Source organism: Pinus tabuliformis, chromosome 7, assembly GCF_031772625.1.
Source record: "Pinus tabuliformis cultivar Carrire ecotype Pingquan chromosome 7, CPIR1, whole genome shotgun sequence".
Taxonomy (NCBI): domain Eukaryota; kingdom Viridiplantae; phylum Streptophyta; class Pinopsida; order Pinales; family Pinaceae; genus Pinus; species Pinus tabuliformis.
The window spans coordinates 234,089,968-234,105,704 of record NC_142293.1 but is presented as its reverse complement, the minus strand read 5'-3'; positions in this window follow the sequence as shown (position 1 = coordinate 234,105,704).

The following is a 15,737-nucleotide window of genomic DNA, read 5'->3' as shown; positions in this document are numbered from 1 at the left end:
ATATTCAATTTTTGGAAGTCCTCAATATTCTCTACCATTGAACACTTTTGTTTGAGATTTATCAATTGGCTAAAGAAGGTGTTTCTCTTTGTATCCTCATAATGTGCTATCATTTCCTCTGTGAAAATTGACCACATGACAAGTGGTTTATGAGAACAAAGCCCTTTATACCATAAAAATTGATTCGATTCTAAATAATTAGATGCAATACGTACCTTTTGTAATAGTGGTACACCATGTAGATCAAAATATTTCTCCATCTATAGTATCCAATTTACCAGATCCTTGCCATCAAACTTCCTCATCTCGCTTTTTCTTGATTTAGGAGCTCGATCTTGAAACGACTGTAACTCTGTACTTTCAGATCTTGAAGTTCTAAAATTTTGTTTTGTAATAGCCCTCTGAGTCCTGTTTCTAACTCTGCAAGTCTAATTGCAATCGGATTCCTGATGAAATATCTATTTCCAATCTCCTGTGATGACCTAATTATAGACTTGTTCAGTAGAGTAAACTTGTATGATGTGCCACGTGTCACTGTTTCAACCTTAGGCTCTGAAAATTATACCCAAACAAAATAAAGTGTGTCAAATTTTTGTAACTTCTTAATAAATTTCAATCTGATGCTCAGAGAGAACGTTATGACAATTTTCCCAAAGTCACCTGTTTAGGATGTAATTCAGGAGTCTGCAAAACCCTAAATTCCTCAGATCATATATCCGAAAATATAGTGAGACAAGATCTGAAATTCGGAGCCGAGGTTCAAACCGATTTTTTCTCAAATTGTTTTTTTTTTAGCTTCTGAAACTTCATAGCAAAAGAGTTATAGAAAATATTGCACGATGACCTGTTTTAGATGAAATTCTGGAGCTTGCAAAAACCTTAACTTCCTCAGATCATATCTTTGTAAATATAGCGAGACAAGTTCTGAAATTTGGATCCGAAGTTCAAAACGATTTCAGCTCAAATGGGTTTTTTCTGTAGCTTCTGAAATGTCACCTAACAAAATTTATTGCGAAAATGCCACGATGACCTGTTTGGAGTAGCAAAACCCTAGAATCCAAAGCTCTAACACCAAATGTTATGAAACCAACTCACAAAAAGATAGAAAAGATAGATCAACGCCTTAGAAATAAGCCTCTTCGAGGGGGAAACCTCCTTTACATTACACAAATGAACAATTCTTAGATGATATAAATGACATGGCCTCCTTTCTATATATAGGAGTCTAAGGGGTCATAATATAATCAGAGTTGACATAACAATAATAATGTAAGGGCACAATAATAACAATAGTGGGCTTCTATGGGGCACAATAATAACAATATCGGGACTACATGGGCACAAAAATATAATAAGGGGGTTGTACTAATAACAATAAGGGGTTACACTAGTAGTATGAGGACCTAACATTCAATTTAATTAATGAGAAGGAAAAGACGAAAAGAACTCGACATATTCATGTACGTTTTATAAGAATGAAAAGATAGCAAAAGACGCTTGGGATTTTCATGAGTTTAACGAGTCTTGAAAATAATAATCGAAATGGATTTGAGATATGTTTCATTTTATACACGTTTGAAACAAAGAAAAACTATGCTTGAAAGTAGTTTCATTTTTACACAAGCTCGAAACAGAGAAAAATAGTGCTTGAGGGTGGTTTCATTTTTACACAAACTTGAACCAAAGAAAAACTATGCTTGAGATAATTTTTCATGCCCCTAGCATACCGACGTAGGCACATGTCTCCCAAGCTTCATTTCATTCACCTAAGTAGACTATTGGTTACTAATAGGCAAATGAAATGAAGGTTCATTTATGGAATGTCATCGGATATGCGGAGGAGTAATGGCAGGAAAAACGCAACAGCTAGGTTTCCACAGCGAGCAGAGTTTGATCCTAATGGAGAGTGGTAGGGGGGGAGATCGGCTCCCTCCTACAAATATGCAGTGTCCAACAGAAGTAAATCACCAACTGGAATAGTAAAGACGGTATGAACTACAGAAACAGGGACAATGAAAAGGAAACAGATGGGACCAGAACAAAAGAGAACAGCAGCACAAAGGACAAAGAGGAAGAAGACAAAAGTCTGGGGTCAAGAGACAAAAAACAAAAAGGACCTTGCAAACCAAAAGTAGATATCACTCCTTGAGTAATATTAAATGATCCTGCTCTGTAGTAACACAGGGAACATATGGGAACCTATGCCATTTTCTGTAAATTCATGGGATTGTGGCCCACTGAAAATGCTTTACAGACGTGGATCAAGTATCATTGGAAGCCTAAAGGAAGCATTGACCTACATCTTGGGTCAAAAGGATTCTTCACAGTAGTGTTCTCTAACATCGAAGATAAAGATAGAATATTCGAAGGAGGACCCTATTTTTTTGCTGCTGTTGGTCTCTATATGAGACCTTGGAGAATGAACTTTGTCCCCGAGAGGGAGACCTTCTCTTCAGTTCCTATGTGGGTAAGGCTCTACTCTCTACCTCTTTATTATTGTCAAACTGAATCATTGGCCGTTATTGGCAATAAACTAGGACGCTATGTCAAAGCTTCTGAAGCCACAAGAAGGGGAAAATATACCTCCTTTGCTAGGATCTATGTGGAAATGGATCTATCAGGAGCACTTTCGGATGAAATCATCCTGGAAGTGTTTGATGAGGAGTGGGTGCAGACGGTAGACTATGAACATATCCCCTTCAGATGCTGAAGGTGCCACGAACATGGGCATTTGTTAAGAGACTGCCCTCTCAGCAAAGAAAATAAAAAAGAAAAACTTAATACTACGAAGGATACTGAAAGCTTTCAAAAAGTGGCTAGCAGAGGAAGGGGAGGAAAAAAGGGATCAAAGCAACAACATACTGAGGGGCAAAAGGGTAGTCAGAACAAGTTTCAAGTTCTAGAAGAGCCGGAAGAAATCACAAGAGAGAGTCAAGATCAGGAGGTAGATGCTAAAGAAAAAGAAAAAAAAGAGGACACAGAGTTTTCCCCGGACATTGACTCCCAAAAAGAAACCATGAGAAGTGAAACAGAAATGGAAATGGACCAGGAAATGATCCAAAGTGAAACGGATCTGGAAGACCACGAACTACAAGAAATACTTGACAAGGAAAACTTGGATCTGGAAGGATTTCTAATGCAAGGAACCAAAGGAGGAATAGATTCTCTACCTAAAGAAGAGTGCAACAGAATACAGCAGTTGTTTTCATGGAAAACACAGGAACGGGGAATGGAGAAAGGTAAAAGCATCCACAAACAGAAGCACAGAGGAGTGAAAACAATGAAACTAACTCTAAGATTAGCCACCAGAAATCCAGGAAAGAAGAGAGGCAGAAAAAAGAAAAATGAGCTCATGATGGAGTGTGGAAAGCTAATGATAGATTCGGGTAAGATGAAAGATCTAGCCAGTTACTCATTTACAAATATTTAATTATGAAGTTTATATCCTAGAATATTAGAGGTCCAGGTAGCAAAAGAAAACAAAGTTTTCTAAGTAACAGAATGAAACTAGCAATGCTGGACATAATTTTCATTCAAGAAACAAAATGCTCCATTCAGAAAATAAAACAAATCCATAACAAATGGCTCAATAAATTTGAGTTTCTAGAAGTCAAAGCAGAGAACACAGCAGGAGGCATTCTTACCCTTCGGAACCCCAAAAAAGTCAGCATTGTAGATGCGAAGGCTACGAGAAATTACTTATCAGCTATCATTCAACCAATGGGAATGTCTTAGTCCTTCCTGGTTACGAATGTCTATGGTCCTCAGAGAATAGATGAGAATATTAGATTTCTGAACTCTCTAGAAGATCTCAAAATCAGACACAAAGAAATCCCATGGGTTATTGGAGGAGACTTTAACACGATTAAATCTCTTTTGGAAAAAAAGGAGGCACCAGAATCCTTAGTAGAGATTCAGTAGAATTCCATTCTTTCACTGAAGACATGAAAATGGTGGACTCTGAAATGCATAACAGTATTTTCACTTGGAACAACAAAAGAGGAGGTAATGCTCAGGTTGCCTCCAAGTTAGACCGATTTTTAATCTCTGAGAAGTTGATGCTCATAAACATAGAAATATCTGCTAGTGTTCTCCCTTTTGGAGGCTCTGACCATTGGCCGATTCAATTAGAAATCAAGGGAATTGATGCTCCCAGGAACAGACCCTTCAGATTTGAGAATATCTGGCTCTCCCACCTAGATTTCATCAGCAACATTGAAAAATGGTGGTCCGAAGATCTATAGGTTCAGGGCTCCAAAATGTTCCTCCTCCACAAGAGACTTAAGCACATAAAAATCAAGCTCAAAGAATGGAACAAGAAGGATTTTGGTAACATTTTTGTAAACAAAAAATCAGTAGAGATCAAAATGCAGGAACTAAATCAAGAAATGATCATAGATGGTTTTGATAAAACAAAAAGTGAGCAAGCTGAAAGATACAACCTTGATTGGGAGAATTTATGCAAACAGGAGGAAATCTTTTGGAGACAAAAGTCTAGAGTTCAATGGCTCAAAGAAGGTGAATGAAACACTCGTTTTTTCCACCATTCCACCATAGCCAATAGGACGCATAATAGAATCTCCTCAATATTGAATGAAGATGGGGAGCTTCAGACCACTCACAAGAATATTGAAGCTGTGATGGTTCAACATTTCAGAGACATCACAAATGAAAATAATCTAGATAGAGACCAACACATCAAGGAGATTATAAAGAATATTCCCAGGATGGTGTCTAGAGAAGATAACTTTAACCTGAACAAACCAATAACTAAAGCAGAGGTCAGCATGGTGATCAAAGACATGCAGAATGGCAAAGCTCCTGGTCCAGATGGTTTTAATGTGGACTTTTTCAAAGCCTGCTGGAATGTTGTCAAACAGGACATTTTGGAGGTGGTAGAGGACTCCAGAAGAAGCAGATCCATTCTAAAAGCCCTCAACACCTCCTTCATCTCCTGATCCCCAAACAGGACTCAGCCCTAACTCCTGATAAGTTCAGACCCATTGCTTTATGCAATGTTGTTTACAAAATTATTTCTAAGATCTTGGCCAACAGACTCAAACCTCTTCTTCCTTCTCTGATTTCTGGGGAACAGTCTGGTTATGTGGAAGGGAGGCAAATCCTGGATAATATTATTCAGGCCCACGAGGTTGTTCACTCTCTCACTAGCAAAAAGTAGGCCGGCATGATCATGCAATTAGACATTGCAAAAGCGTATGACAAGGTGAACTAGATCTATATCAAAAAGGTCCTTTCCGCTTTTGGGTTTGACCATGACTGGATCATATGGGTTATGGCTTTGGTTACTTCAACCAGCTTTTCAATTCTGGTGAATGGCTCACCCTCAGAGATCTTCACTCCTTCCAGAGGCCTCAAGCAAGGAGACCCACTCTCTCCCTTTCTGTTTATACTCATGATGGAAGGATTGGGCCGAACCATTAAAAATGCTAAAGTCTCAGGAAAGATCAAGGGCCTTCAACTAACGGAGAACGGTCAAACCTTGACACATCAAAAATTTTTGGATGACACCATGCTGCAGGGTATCCCCATAGTCAAGGAAGCTACAGCATACAAAAAAATCTTAAATGACTTTGCCTCGGCTTCAGGTATGGAAGTCAATCTCTCCAAATCAATTTTTTTTTTCTTTAACACTTACATTGCTATTCAAAGGAACATCTCCAGAATTCTAGGCTTCCAAAGGGAGGTCCTCCCTTCTAAGTATTTGGGAATCCCCCTTACGAATAAACCAATGCACAAAAGTATCTGGGAACCGGTGCTCAACAAGATGCAAGACAAGATCAAAAGATGGAACTTTAGAGCGTTGAACCTTGCTGGTAGACTGATTTTAACGAATGCAGTTCTTCAATCTACCCCCATTTTCTTTTTATCAGCCCTTCCAACTCCCAAAGGGGTCTTACAGCGATTTAGGAACATTCAGAGAGACTTTCTCTGGGGCAAGGAGGAAACCAGAAAGAAATGGGCCCTGGTTTCTTGGGATAAAATTTGTAAACCCAAAATTCATGGAGGCCTAGGCTTAGACGATCAGGAGATTCTAAGTAATGTTTTAGGAGCCAAACTCTGGTGGAGATGGGTTAAAGAATTGGGGGTGCATTGGGCTAAAACCTGGAAAGAAAAATATGCAAGCTCCTGGCAAACGAGTGATTTTATCAGAATTTCAGGAAACATAGGAGGATCTCACATCTAGAATAAAGCCTGGGATAACATGAGACTAGTACAAAACAATAGCTTTTGGGAAATCAGAGCAGGAGAACAAGCTCTCTTCTGGGAAGATAAATGGCAACAAGAACCAATATTGTTAAGGGAGGACTTTATGAGCATCAAGCAGGAAACTGATTTCCATGGATTAATAAAAGTTATGGATTTCTGGAATCTCCCCCATGACACTGAGAAATGGAGAAGCCGGAGGAAAATAGAATGCTGAGGGGACGGCCCCATAAAAACAAAAACAGAAGAACTCATGAAAATTTTAGAACAGAGGAATATCTTGACTACAGAGAAGCAGGATCAGTTAAGATGGGGCCAAAACAATGAAGGCATCTTTAAGATAAAAGAAGCAAAAAGAATTACCCTTAACCTAGAACCCTGCATTTTGGCTAAGTCCTAGCATAAACTTTGGAGCCACCAAGGTTGGATGAAGATCAAATTTTTTATGTGGTTATTTCTTCACAAGAAAATATTAAATTGGGAGAACATTTAGAAGAGGTGGGTGATTGGGCCTTCTAGATGTCAATTATGTGAGGCTCAAGAGGAGACAATGGAGCATATTCTCAACAGCTGCACCTATACCACCTGGTTATGGGATTCTTTCAACATCATTTTTCAACAGACGGACAGAGACAAAGGAAGCATCATTAACACCCTGAACAAGTGGAGAAAAACTTTTCAAAGCATGAGATCCTTAATTTAGCCTAGACCTTGACACCGAGCTTCATTATCTGGAATGTTTGGAAGGAAAGGAATAAGAGAATTTTCAAGGATGGAAAAACTACTCCTCTTGGCCTGATGGAATTGATCTTAAGGCAGATTAAGGAAACCGTCTCCACCACGGTGCACAGCTATCCCTCGAATCCTCCCACTACGCTCGAATTGAGAACTCTCAAGCAGTTGGGTATGCATGAGATCATCCTCAAGGGTCTTAGTAAAAAAGAAAGAGTGTTGGAAAGGGAAAAGGAGTACTGGCATCCTCCACCAAAAGGTTTTCTGAAATGCAACATTGATGGGGCTTCAAAAAGCAACCCGGGGACTGTAAGTTATGGAGGGGTGTTAAGAGATGAAGAAGGAAAAATAATTTTCATTTTCCACTGTCACTTAGGCAAAGCTACCAACAACATGGCTGAATTAATGGCTCTGGAACAATGTCTGGAGCTTCTTAAACTCAATCACAGCTCAAATGTTCTCATTGAAGCAGACTCCGAGATTTCTATAAATGCAGTTAAGAAAATCAGCTTTGGAACAACGCCTGAAAGGGTCTCAAAACATTGGAGACTTATACAAGTGTACCAGAGAATCCAAAAACATCTCTAGAGTCTTTGAACAGTCAGCTTCAATCATGTTCGACGGAAGGCCAACAAACTTGCAGATTTACTGGCCAACCTGGGAGTGCTTAATCCAGACTGCAGGATCGAAATGAATTGGCAGGATATGCCTCCAAGCAGGCTAATAGTTCTCTGTGATACTCAAGGTGTAGAGGAGAAGGAAATTTTTGACTTTTTGGCACGATAGGCAGGCCACGTTTAAAGCTCTCTTATGATTGTTCTTTCTCTTTTCGTTGGTAGGTTCTTTGAAACAGGGCTTTCTCTGCTTGGTGATAACTTCCTTTGGGGTAAGGGAACTTATCTCCTTCGTGTCGGGTATGGCGACTCAAGGTTACATCTACAGTTTTAGAATGCCTCGGCAGTGAGCTCTGTTATCAGGGTCAGCAGTTTGAAAGGCTGGAGTGATCCCCCAAAGGATATTCCACGGCACATTACTTGCGGTTCGGAAAACCAGGTGTTAAGCAGTTTTCTTTTGATCACTAGGCTCACAAACGGTAAGTGGTTTTGGCCCATTGAGAGCGATTCCACTCAGCTCTCAACACGTGGCAGGGGGGGTTGCCTTACCACCCTTCATCGCGACTTAAATACCTTGCATCTTGGCGCTCCGATATCTCTCCGCGCCGTCCTTTTTGGCGGGGGCAACCGACGGTTAGATCTAGTCGAGCTTGTTCAATCTTTGAGCGGGAAGCGAGCTTGTTCAATCTTTGAGAGTTTTGGATGGGGGGTTTGTCGGACTTTGACTTTGGGTTAAACTGTAATCGCAGGGACATTTTGATTGGTTAGTTCGTTCCTTTTTTGGTTTAGAGGGTCACTTCCTTGATTGTTCGGTCTCCTCGGTTTCGTAGGCCTTGAGTTTTTCAGGCCTTTTGTACTTATTGTAACTTTACTTTTGGGTTTTTGAAATAGAAGGAAAGTCTCTTGCTTTAGCAAAAAAAAGGAAATGAAGGTTCATTTATGAGATCATATGAAAGAGTCGACTTAATTAGGGGAGGATTTGTTTCATTTTTTAATGAGGTTGAAACAGTAAAAGAACCATCCTCATAAAGATTTGTTTCATTTTTTAACGAGTTTGACACAGTAAAAGAACTATCCTAAAAAAGAGTTGTTTCATTTTTAACAAGGTTGACACAGTGCAAGAACTATCCTCAAAAAGACTTATTTCATCACTTCCAAATGGAAGAAACACATGTCAAGGGACACCCCTTGATCATGGCTTCCAAAAGGTCTTCATCAAATTCAAGAACAGTTCTCTAGAAGGAACACATGTTAAGGGGATCAATAGGCATAAGAAAATTGTATTCAAATGCCCCCATTGAATTTTTGACCTCGTCAGTTAGCAGATCTGAGTCAAAATAAGTTGAGAAGATAATGAGAGGACCGCTTGCATCAATAACTGAAAACATGGTATAGGTTACCACATAATTAACCCATGGAAGGGTAGGTACCACTTCCATATAAGGAACATTCAGGGATGTCGGATGGTAGGTATTGGAAACAATATCAATGAATGAAATCTGGTCAATAGTCACAGTGTTTCCATTGTGAGGAAAAGACACCACACGAAAGAGTGTCAATACAACAACTTCCATGGCATAGACATAGTCTCGCCCAAGGAGCAAAATGAAGTCTAAGGTACCTTCTACTACCATAAGATCAATACATACAATTTTACCTTCCAAGGTAATAGGTAACTTAGGAAACGATCCCTAAAGGTTCACTGACGGTTCTGTTAAAAGCTAAGAGATTCTCTTTAACAAGCACAAGCGGAGGGGAACCCAAATCTTTCCAATAATATGAGGATAAAATACTGACATGAGCACCTTCATTTACATTTGTACGATGCACATTCTTACCATAAGCCTTCACAATGATTTGGGAAGGGGTGAAAGAAGGAAGACAGGGTTTTGTCAGACTACTCCAATCAAAAGAAACAGCCTCATTAATTGGATGGGGTTCAAAAGAAACAGATGAAATGCCCCAATGTGTATAAGAATTTGAGGTAACCTGAAGAACCTGAACGATATGAATTTCACTCTCTAAAGGGAGAGTGGGATTGACCGAAGATGGAATTGATTCAACCACTTGATCAACAAATATTTCATCAACCTGAGTGATACATGTTTCACCGTCCAATGGAAGAGTGGGATTGACTGTACTTCGATTTAGATCAGTCACTTCATCAATTATCGCTATATTGGGAGAAAGTTTACAGTAATTAGTTGGAAGTATTTGTTGTGAAAGAGTAACTTTTTCAAACAATTTTGAGGCTTCATCCATGTGAGGACAAAGGTGACTATGATGAGTCCCTTTGCATAACCTACAAGGAAACCTGACCTTAATATTTTTCCATGGAATATGAGAATCACTGGTTGATGGATCAATAGTAAGTTGATAGGAATTATTTGACCATACTTCCAAAACCTTAGGAATATCAGGACAATTGATAAGGAAGTGGTCACCCTTACAAATCTTGCAAGGGTATTTGGGCTTATGATGGATTGTGGTAGTTTTGTCAACATAACCAATACTTACAACCATGTTTGGTTGGTTGACTTCTTTCTTATCTTGCTTCTTATTTTCTTCCCTTTCTACTTCTTCTTAACCACCTGGTTACTAGCATCAAAGCTTTTACCAAGCGAAGAAGAACAAAGGGAGGAGGACATGTTGGCTAAACAAGGTAAAGGGTCAACAGTAGGTTGGTGATGTTCAAATGGTGAACTCAGTTGAGGTGAAAAACTTGGTTGAGTTGGTATTTGGAATTAAAGAAGTTGAGAACAACCATACAGGTAAACCTATCGTGAATCTGGGAAGTGACAATGTAGCCATATAAGGAAGACCGACATTTACAAAATTAGGGAAAGGATTAAGGTTCCTGTTAAAAGGAAGGTATTTATCGATAACCTTTGGCATTGTTTCCATTAGATTCAACTTATATAAATTTACTATCAATTCTAATAATTGAAAAATCACAATCTACACCTAAAGTCACTAAAATTAAAAACAAACCATTAATGCAAGCTAAAAAATATAAGGATTCAAACCATGCATACAAGATTTTCACAACGAAATCACTTGTTGGTAATGAAATCCAATGTCCCAAAAATTAAAGTGAAAAGTGGATGTAGATATGAGCAAGTGGAATTAGTTACCCTGACAACCTGCTTAATGAAACGATCTGGTGTAAGTGACTTCACTTATGCCATCTCGAGCGAAGATTACCCTCCAAAAAGTCCAAGTGAGTCTAGTCAGCATATGTTCCAAGTACAGCAAGACCTTCCCTCTGCTGTCACCTCAGGTAATAGCCCTAGTATTATGGTCACTAAAGTTACCAACTATAACAATTCTACCTAAGGGAATAGTCGTAAATCAGACGTACACGCAAGGGTAGAGTAACAAAGCTTAATCCCCTTGAAAGCTCCTCAACATGGTTAATTGGATGTTTACTTTCATGTGACCCCAAGTACCTTTCGGTACCAATGTAATACATGTAAATCCCTCTACCGTAGCCAATGGAGTGGGTACGACCACTTCACCAGGTGTGATATGATCTCGTGCTTGACTCCTTTGTAAGGGGAGCTTCCTAGAGAAAAACTGAAATAACTGGATTTATCTCCCTCTCACAAGATTCTAGTGTTTGTCTGCAACTTTGGAAATTTTACTGACTTTCCTATACCAAAGTGCTAAAATTAATCTATTGTAGGTGGTAAAGAACCCTAAGAATAAAACTTTCAATATTGATTTTAATGGTTGTTTCTACGCAAAGGTTAAATGGGCATGAAACTGATGGTGTTATAACTTGACTCAAAACTCTAATTCATCAAATGTGAAATTTGTAATCTCTTTGTTTTGATGAATTCTAGCTAGAGTAAGTAAACGGGTTCTTCTTTAAAATGTAAACTCCAGGATGTACCACTTCTAAATTTTCAATGCAATTCAAAGCTCTAAGTTGCAAACCACGCAATGTAATCTATGCACATTTTTCTTGAAAACTATGAAAATGTAATATATGCACAATTTTTGTGAACACTATGTAAATGTAATCTATACACAATTTTCGTTCATAAAATGAGAATTCTAACCATGCAAATGTAATATATGTGTTTTCACTACAAGAGACAGCCTCATATTGATTACAAGACCAGTGCCTGGGCACATCTAGATTCTGTGTGTCCCATATGATTCTCAGGAAATTGGAGACATCACATATATTTTATATATATAATATACAACATGGGTTGGTTCATTCATCTAAATGTGTAAGCCGTGTATTTCTAGAACTTCTTCACATATACAACTCACATAAATATATGCATAAAATAGTGGAGGCCGAGTAGTTCAAGGATCTGCATTTTAATAAGCTTTGATAGAGAAATGAGAGAGGATAAGGAGGAGTAACTCATCACATAGAGCTTGAAGCGTCAAGAATTCTACACTTATCACATAGAGCTTCAAGCATCAATAATTTCTACACTTACCTAAGTTATAGGTAGATATAATGGACGAAAGAAATATTGGGTGTGACGATTCATGGAGCGCAATTTTAAAGATATAATTTCAAAAATCCATACAAGCACATGCATTAACAAGTCAACACAAATGAATTTGTAAGAATGTATGAAATATTTCTAGCAGCTACGATTATATGAATTCAGAGAGGAAACATGAACATAATGGAATTTAACAGAGGGATAACATAATGTAGTACTCGAAGGGGGAATCACCGCCATTTCCTTGATATTCTAAAAGATCTATATTATAAACTCATAGAGTCTGAAAATAACATTTAGCTTTTTCTTTAGGATTTATGAACCTTTGTAAAGTGTTGCTTCCCACTATTTATCTGGACAGGGGGAGCATTGAACAATAATTACAAAAAAATATCTCAATTGAGCCTCAGTTGTCAGATCAACTTGTTGTCTCAGCCAACGATGGCTCTGTGGCCCAAAAACATTACAAACGATTTCATTGCCTCATTAAATGGTTGACATATTACATGATTACAAAAACGAGTCAATTGAGGAGATGAACACACCAACAAAACATCTCCATGCCCATCCCTGTGATCACCTTTGCTTCAGGTTGTTGCTTGCCCACAGTCTTTTCACCCATGTCACTCAGTCGATTCCCGTTGCTTCTACCTTAAATGATCGAATAGTTCGATCTTCAAAATTGGGAGCGGTCAAATATCAGTTTAATGCCATAATACAGAAGCAGAGGTTGCCTGACCGGTACTTCATCTTCACTCTGTGTGGAGCACCATGTTGGATCATCAATTCCTCTTGACCTTCCATGTCTTCATTTAATCTGTATTCGACAACCCTAGTTTCGTGTCACAATGGTCCTTTTTGGGTCAACCCATGATGATTTTGAATGTTGCACTTCCTTCCTTAAATGCCTCAGCTGCCGACTCACCATGCCTTTAAAGATTTGAATTACTACATCGCAGAGCTATCACATCAGGGTTTTACATTAAAGGTACTTACGAGACGGGGCATTCCGATCCACTTTAGCCCCTTTTCCTTCATGTGACAGGGGCCTATGACCAGGTTCTTAGTCCTCGGGCATTAGGGCCTTTGGACTCCTCTCCGGGGATCTTTTTCCTTTGTAGCATAGAATCTCGCATATCGGTGGTTTATAATTCTCGCCTTTGGTATCTCCCCTTGACACTTGCGATCGTCAATTTGCAAGATTAGGCCCACCCGGGATATCGCAATTGGAGTATGAGAGGGCCTTCCTGCCATATTTCATAGAGCTTGTTGATTGTCTGGATGTGAAACTTCAAGAAATCAGGATAAATAAAATATCGAATCCCAAAATGGGACATTGCATATCGCAATCACAAGTCAGAAGGGACTTTGGCGGAGGAGGCATTTCATTTTTGTGATCGTCGATCTCTAGGATTGGCCCCTTTAGTGCTTAGCCCTTGGTTCTTCGGCCATCCATGTGATCGCAGGCCAGCCCTCTTATCGGAGCCCCTTTATCGCATGATTGCAATAGGAGGTTTCGCTATGGAATGATGCATTATCTCGTCAATTGTTGATTTGACTGTCCTTTGCACTATACGTTGACCCTTGACTGTTGATTTGCAATATTTCTCCCAGACCTCTGTTATGTGGGAAGTCCGATATGCAAGATCTTCAACCGCTGGTAGGTCGATATGTCGTGCCTTGGACCTGCCGATAGCCAATTTGCGATATTAGCAATTGACCGATCACAAAGTTCATTGTCTTCCCCTCCTGTTACTTCAGAGAAGCCCCAATTGCAATTTGTGATGAGCTTGACCCTTAGTCATTTTTTCTTTGTTTTCTGTTTTTCAAAGGGTCCCTTCAATCTGCTTTAACTTCTGATCCAGGAGTCCATTTTTGGACTTCCACTTACCAATGGAAAGCTTATTCCAAGCATTATCTTTTGGAGAGGGTTTGATTTCGCTTTGAGAGATTTTGTGTCTTGGAGGATGGCTGAAAACTTCTATGTTCTTTGGTACTCTTTGTTCAACTGGAACTCTATTTTCAGAAGGTGAAGACATTGGCTACACCTAAGAACAGTGCCTTTCTAGCAAGGTGCTGAGAACCTACAAATTGTGAACTTCTCATTTGGGCATGGAGTCTTTTCTAAATAAATGATAATTTTGTGAAAGTGGAATTTTCATCAGAAATTGGAAATTTCATATAATAATTACAATACACACATCAGTATTTACACTGAGTGCAAGACAGGTACCTATAGTTTTGGAAATAGAGTTTGAAGAATTGACCATTTGTTGGCAGTTCCAATGATTCAATGTCTAGATTTTGGAGCAGGTATGTGTTATTTCCTCTCTCTTCTGCAATCTTGAAAGGGTCGAACCATAGTGGATCGAACTTTCTGTGTTTTCCTTTTTCTTCCCATCGGAGAACTAAATATCCTGGTTGAAGAGATCGATCCTTGGTCTTCTTGTCAAACAGAGATTTCATATTTTGTTGGTAATTTGAAAATTTGGCCCCCACCTGTTCTTAGTTTTCATGAATTTTGACCAACCAGTTTATCCTTCGTGTCAAGGCACTTGGCTCTTCCTTGGCTTCTTGTAGTAACTTCACCATTGGCATTACTAATTGGATTGGGAAGACCGCATCCTTACCATACACTAGCTCAAAAGGTGATTTTCCAGTGGATCGTTTAGGGATTACTCGGTTAGGCCAAAGGGAAAACTTCAGTTGGGAGTCCCAGTTCCTCTGATTCTCGGTGATGGTATTTTTCAGCACTCTCACCACAGTTTTGTTTGAGGACTTTAGCTAAGACATTACCTTGAGGATAGTAGGTAGTGGAGTGCATGATGATGATATTGAATTTCTGGAAGAAGATAGTGAATTTTGCAGATTTTAAGACTTGAGCATTGTCAGTAATAACTTTGATAGGACAACCAAAGCGAGATAATATGTTCTCCTCCATAAACTTGATTATGACTAAGTCTGTAGCGTTTCTGGCTGGGATGGCCTCTACCCACTTGGTGAAATAATCTGTGGCCGTTAATATCCACTTGTGTTGGCCACTAGACGATTGGTTTATTTCTCATATGAAGTCTAGTCCCCAATGTCTGAAAGCTTCTTCCACAGGCACTGGAATCAGGGGGAGAGGAGAAAGGTTTTGTCTCTCAGCAAGCACTTGGAACTTCTGGTTGTTATAGACATTTTTGGGCACTACAACCCCAATCATAAATGTCCATAAACCAAGGGCTCTTAAGTCCCTAAAAGTGTTGTTCCAACCCCTAAAAGAACAAGTTCAACTGATTACAACATCTCCCAAAAGCTCTCCATGAAAAACTGCTCAGAACTGGTCAAAACTAGACCATCTCACCTGCTCCATGGTCAAAGTGTGCTGCATCCCACCTAAATGCACATGGTAGGTGCGATGCATCTTGAAAAGCCCTTCTATGGGATGCGATGGGAGAGAGTGGACAAATGGCAGGGTCAATCTACAAGGTGGAGGATCATGGAATCTTCCAGAAAATTCTCCTGTGACACTTGCCTCTCTGCATTCGCCCAGGGATGAGTAAGAGATCATCAATCTCCAAGTGGAATCAAGAACTATCAGAGAGAGGACACTAATCAAATCTCAAAAGCTGACTCACCCCCCTTGCAAACATCTATATATGGATCCCTCATCCCAGAGATCCAGAGGCTGGAATTTTGTATCTTGTAAGGA